Genomic DNA, 6,489 nt, shown 5'->3' with positions numbered 1-6,489 from the left:
CTCTCTCCCACTCTCTCTCTCTCTCAGACACACTACCGGCCGTGCATCGGCTCGTCTCTGTGCTGGCTCTTTCTCTCGTCAGTTTACGAGCGTCAACATGTGCGCGGATCCACGTGCCCACGTTTTGCGCGCATCCCATTGGCTGCCGGCCCGGCGTTGGCGCACGCCATTGGCTGGCCGTCCCAGCCAGTGATCGCTTTACTCGCCGCTGATTGGACGTCGGCCCGAGCAGTCACAGTCCTGCCCACTCATGTGTCGCTCGTGTGCGTGGTGTCGGGCAGGGCTGCTCTACTACAGCGAGCGGGTGTAAACACACGCACGCACGCACGCACGCACTACGACGCCGGCCCGAGAGATGCACAATATGTTCTATGCATTTGATGTATAAAGTATGTATGGCCCCGCCTCCTCACACCGATCACCCCCAAAAAACTAAAGCACGCGCATGCTGAACGCGACTGAAAATAAAATCCTTATGCAACCCAGTTCTCCCATCATTTGGGTTTAATTGAATAAATGCATGCAGGACTGCGGAACAGCAGCAAGGCATAGATGACTTTTCCTCCCAGGAGAAATTAATAAGGACATTTGTCTGGGTTGTTGGGATGTTACATCCTCTCAGAGGCTATAAACCACTCTGCCTTGTTCTTACTGGCTAGTGCGGCAGACCTGACAATGACCTATGGCAACATATAATATTTCTTTTATACAGATTCCACTTTCACGCCCAAGTAATGATAACCTCCACGGCTCCCTCCTCCTTTCTTCCACCTTTCTTATAAAAGTCTTCAGGAGCCAGTCATCAACAGGCCTATGACTTGATTGGAGTAAATGGCCATAAGATGCAACATTCCCAGGAATATTTTAATAGCTGGGGTTACACTCATTGCTGGGAATAGGTTGAAGAGGGAAAGCTATCCTAAAGCTCCAGATTGGAAAAAACTATCTTAAGCTTCAGAGGAACACGGACGGCTGTGATGAGTTGTGATGATCTGCGGAGAAAGTGCTCACAGCTGTCATCAAATCTCTACCTGAAGCTCCACATTCAGAGCTGTTTTTTTTTTCTCACCATTATAACAAAGGTAGACTAAAACAATAGGTGGTGGGCCAAGCTTATCAAGACAACAAAAGGTGAACAGAGCTCAGGAAAAGCTCAAACAGGTTAGTAAGTTCAAGAAAGCATCTCAAAGGCTCAAAGACAATTTACACAATGTGGTCTGTACATAAATACGTATGATGGAAGGCGCCATCTGTCACGAGACCCCAGAGATAAACAAGCGACTGAAAGGTCCCGCAGGGTCAACCTGTTGACCCAACATCATTCTTTAACTCTCTCTGAGATGTCCGCGCTAAATTTCACTCTAAATGTGTTATTCTTTTGTATATTTCTCGCAGTTTTACTTAAAGATTCCTGTATTTTCTACAGTTGTCTTTTAAGCTACTCTGACAAACAGGCTCAACATCTCTAAACATAGTATTCTCTGACAGAAAGAGAGGTCGTCGTTCAGGTTGTGCAACTGGGAAACGTGGCTAAAAGCAGGAGTTAAGAAGTGATATTTCATTTCATTTCATTCTATTGTATTTCTTTCTTTATTGGTAAATTTAGATCACCAATATGAATCTGACAATAGTGCAGCAGTCAGCCAGCTCCCATGTCCATGATTTATGGCCATGTAGCAGCCTCCCCCCTGGCTTACTACAAAGTGAACTCAGTGACCTCAACTTGAAACATACATGGCAGTATATCTGCATGTATAGACCACACGCACACACAGTATGTGTCCAATACTCATCACATGTATTAGTATCTCATCTCATATGATTTTAATTGCATGCCAAACACTACACACAGGATTTCCTGGTATTTTTAGATGTGAAATACCAGGTTAAAGCGTGAGGAGTGGTGGATGCCTCTAAGCAGCTTGCATGCTGCAGTCAAGGATGAAGTAGCCGCCCTCCCCCCTCTATACATACAACATACATATGAACCCACTGACCTCCTCTCCTCAACATGCACACAACAGGCTATGTCATTGTTTGATTGACAATACCCATCTGTGGGCATTGTATCTATGCACAGTCACTTAGTAACCCCGACACCAGGTGAGTAAACCAACCCGTCTTATTGTCAAAACGCAATAATGGTTAACCTTTGGTAATAGTAAACCAAGAGAAAGGTTGTGTTGTGTATACTTAACAGGGACTCGGTCGGCAGAGAGAGCTTTCCACCCCCAACAGCATTCCTGTTGAGCACATGAACCCAATGAACCTACTCTGAGTTCATGGGTGCCTAAGACCACCCCCATCCTTCCCTTCTTTCCATCTCCCTTCCCCCTTTCGTCCCATCCCCCACCTGGTTTCTGTGTTTTTTCTCTCCACCCTCTTCTCACTATCGTGCCCTTGTATTGACATGCCTGAGAACTCAATAGGAGTGACCATGGGAGGTGTTTCTGTCGATGGAGTGGGTCAAAGTGCAATGCGTCAAATTGCTCTCTAATATGGAAAATAAAGGCTTCCTCAGTGGGGTTACTCAGGGTGGAAATGGATTAATGCACATCTGGAATAAAATTAGTTACGTTGCCTCTCAAGTTACGGTGCATTGTAAATGATTTGTAGGTTTACTGCTGAGGCTCATGTCCTCAGGTAACATGTAGGCCAGCGCAGCAGAGGGCCCTGTTGTTTGTGTCCTGTGAGAGAGCTTTATTATATTCAGTCATAGTAAATATCACAATGTTAATGTTCCTGTAATAAGGGGAGTCACAACAGGGGCCTTGCTCATTGTGAAAGCATGCAGGAGTTCACGTAGTGAGAGCATGCAGGAGTTCCTTTAAGGCCAAATGTAAAAGGAGGTGTGGTCAGTGCAAGACACCACAACTGAAACCTGACCTGCCTGAGCGAAGACGGAGGACTAAAGACTAAATGTAAACTGTCTCCCCACTGTTAATGCAGAGGCCCAGCAACATATCGTGTTTCACCTGAAAAGCAGGACAGCACCACAGCACCTGTCTGCCACCTGTCCTCCCCTTCTTCACCCTCCTCTCTCCTGCAGGAATCTAACTCATTACTCGCATATTACAGTTTTGGCAAAGGGACAAGAGGAAATATATGCTCTCTTTCTCTTTCTTTCTGTTCACGCCCATGGTGGCACGTGCCTGGACAGTGCAGATCATATTTCATGCCATGACCAGCCTACATTGTTGTTGTTGTTTCTTCCAAATTCAAAGCATGGATTATTTAGTGTGAAGCAGCCCAGTTCACAATGATCATGTAGGTCTCTCTCTCTCTCTCTCTCTCTCTCTCAGCCATACACTGGTCCTTTCGACACATTCTGCTTTTACATTGGTGGATCAGCACATTTAACATCTCTCTTCGTCGATAATTAAACTGATTTTTGCAGTAGCCGTAGCCTTCTAGGATAATATATGTTGTAATAATGTATAACTTGACTATAAATCACTGCGTTCAAAACCAGCGAAGCTCCTTTTTACGCCGCGACTGCAGCGTTTTCGTCCGCTCACATTTGCGGATCCGGGACATGTGTTCAGCAGTATAAACAGAGGGGCATTCACATGTCGGAGAGATGCTCCGTTGCTAGATTTGTGAATGAAATCAAGCGACACGCCCCCTGCGAAGACGCGGCCAATAGCGTATTAGAGTCGTCTAGCCACGCCCCCTCACGGAACGCTGAGCGACCAATCAGAGGCCGGAAAAGGTCGTTGCTGTTGCATAATTCGGCTGAAGCGCTTCACGTTGGTGCGGATCGGTACACAGTGTGAAAGGACGGAGCGGAGGGACGGAGAACTAATAAAACAGTGCCAAAGATATATGTTCATCTAACACATACATACTTTTATACTTATACATATACAAACCTCTGATTAGTCATTAGACAGTCATACAGTCTACAGTAGCGGAAATAAATGAATATATTTCCAGGTATAAGGCTGCTTATAGAAAATAATACTAACAATTTCTATAATATATAATACTAAACTAATTCTGGACTGAATAGAATAGGCAATAACTAATGATAATCAATGGCTAATAAATACTTAAATCTATCTGTCTATCTATATATCTATCCATTGTTTGAGCTCCAGATAATGGCTCTTCTACAGTTGCCACACTGAATGCAGTAAGTGATGTAACCTTTGCAGTTTTATTTTATCGTTTTAAGTTTATCCTTGACTCCACGTGATGTAATCTAGATCAAAAGACTCTTGGCAGGATTGCCTTTGAGAGTTTAAAGGGAAAATCCACCCTAAAAATTGGAATTGATATTCGGGTGATAAAGTTGGAAAACAAAGTCACTTTATACAGCTCATCAGTGCAGGCTGCAGTTGCCCCATTGACAATGAAATAGTGCAAAGTGACTCACGTGGGTGTTACGTCCAAGAGATTTTTATAATGTGGCTGTGAATCACTATTTCCGAGGGAAATTACCACTCTTGTTCCGCATTTCACTGTCTGTGGAGCAGGTCCAGGGTTGCAACACGTCTGCACAGTGCTGTCGGGAGTAATGATACAATGTACATGCAGTTTTAGGGTGGATTTTCCACACGGGGAGTAAACCCACCACATGTCACGTGGAGAGGGCTCCCCCTAGTGTTTTAACCTAAACAAAGTCAGGTAATACATTTCTCTGTACAGTATGCCCAATTTATGTAACCATTTTAATACACTGTAAACTAGAAACATTATATGGAGCCACTTTATGCAGTCCTAACAGAGAATATTCTTTCTAAAAACTATATTTCATTTTGAGGAGTAAGGCCTTCTCCTCTTGGCTATGCAGTACCTAGTGCTACTATTAGTGCTACAGTTGCAGGCATTAGCCAGGGTGTTAACTTGTTCGTTGCGCAGTATTGCAGCTACTAAATTTCGGGCAGCTTCAGCCATCCTCTCCCTCCTTCAGCCATTCAGGTGAAAGTGTAATTAAGTTTCATTCCATATATTCAGACTTTCATTCAATATATTCATAGTTTCATTCCATATATTCAGACTTTCATTCAATATATTCACAGTTTCATTCCATATATTCAGACTTTCATTCAATATATTCAGTTTCATTCCATATATTCAGACTTTCATTCAATATATTCACAGTTTCATTCCATATATTCAGACTTTCATTCAATATATTCATAGTTTCATTCCATATATTCAGACTTTCATTCCATATATTCAGACTTTCATTCAATATATTCAGACTTTCATTCCATATATTCATAGTTTCATTCCATATATTCAGACTTTCATTAAATATATTCCGAGTTTCATTTCATATATTCAGACTTTCATTCCATATATATAATTTCCTAAACGGCTTGCCATAATATATACATGTATATATATGTGTGTGTGTGTGTGTGTGTGTGTATATATAATGTGTGTGTGTATATATATATATATATGTACACACACACACACACACACACACACACACACACACACACACATATATACATATATATGTGTGTGTGTGTGTGTGTGTGTATATATATACATATATATATATATAATATGACATGATATAGTATATAATATGAATCATATATAGAACACATAATATGGGGAAAATCTTGCACTAAGATTTTTTTTCTGCATATTTTTCTTTTTTGCCCTGAAAATAAAGATACCCAATGCAAATGCAGACATGAACCTACATATAACACAATGCACACGCAATCATAAAGTCATTCATTTAAACTGGCCATTTGATTGCCCAGTGGGACGGGACCCCACAAAAAAAATGAATAAAAATATTTCTTTTTTTTTCCAACTTGAATTTTTTTTATTGTGAGATTCTGCTTAGCTTGACCTCCTCAGGACTCCTCCTCTTTCCTCCTCAGGAAATAATTTAGATCAAGTCTGTACGGGTGAAACCAGACATGTAACCTGCAGCAAGGGCTCCAAAGTAAATACTGTTTCTTAATTCAATACCGTTTGTGAACCACTTTGCTTGCGAGTGTGACGTGTCCTCATCTCTCCACTCTCTTCTCACCCATCTTCCTCTCATGCCCTTCATTAACTGAATGACGACAAATGAGACCAGATGACGTTTATTGTCAAACTGAAACTCTCATCCAGCAAGAATTCAGAAATACTTTATCTATTTTAGCAAGTTTAACTAGTCAGTCACCTCCCCTCAGACTCACTCATTTCCATTTCTCGCCTGTGATCTCTGTCTTTCTCTTTTATTCACTTTCCTTTGCACCATTGTTCCCATGCACTAACCTCCTTTTTTTCTCTCTCTCCCATCACCCTCTTTTTTCAACTACTAACACCGAATTAATTCTCACTGGTCTCTCTTTCCGGTCTGGTCTCTCCCTTGTATGCGAGAGTGGAGCCAGCATGCAACATCCACACTCTGGCTGTAAGGTGGGATCACTGGACCCAGTCAGTACCCCCCACCTCTCTGCCTCTCTCTCTCTCCCCCCTCTCTCTCTCTCCCTCTCCCTCACTCGCTCCTCATCTCTCCGTCCACTT

The sequence above is a fragment of the Pempheris klunzingeri genome, chromosome 8 (assembly GCF_042242105.1).
Source record: "Pempheris klunzingeri isolate RE-2024b chromosome 8, fPemKlu1.hap1, whole genome shotgun sequence".
Classification (NCBI taxonomy): domain Eukaryota; kingdom Metazoa; phylum Chordata; class Actinopteri; order Acropomatiformes; family Pempheridae; genus Pempheris; species Pempheris klunzingeri.
This window is presented reverse-complemented; position numbering follows the sequence as displayed.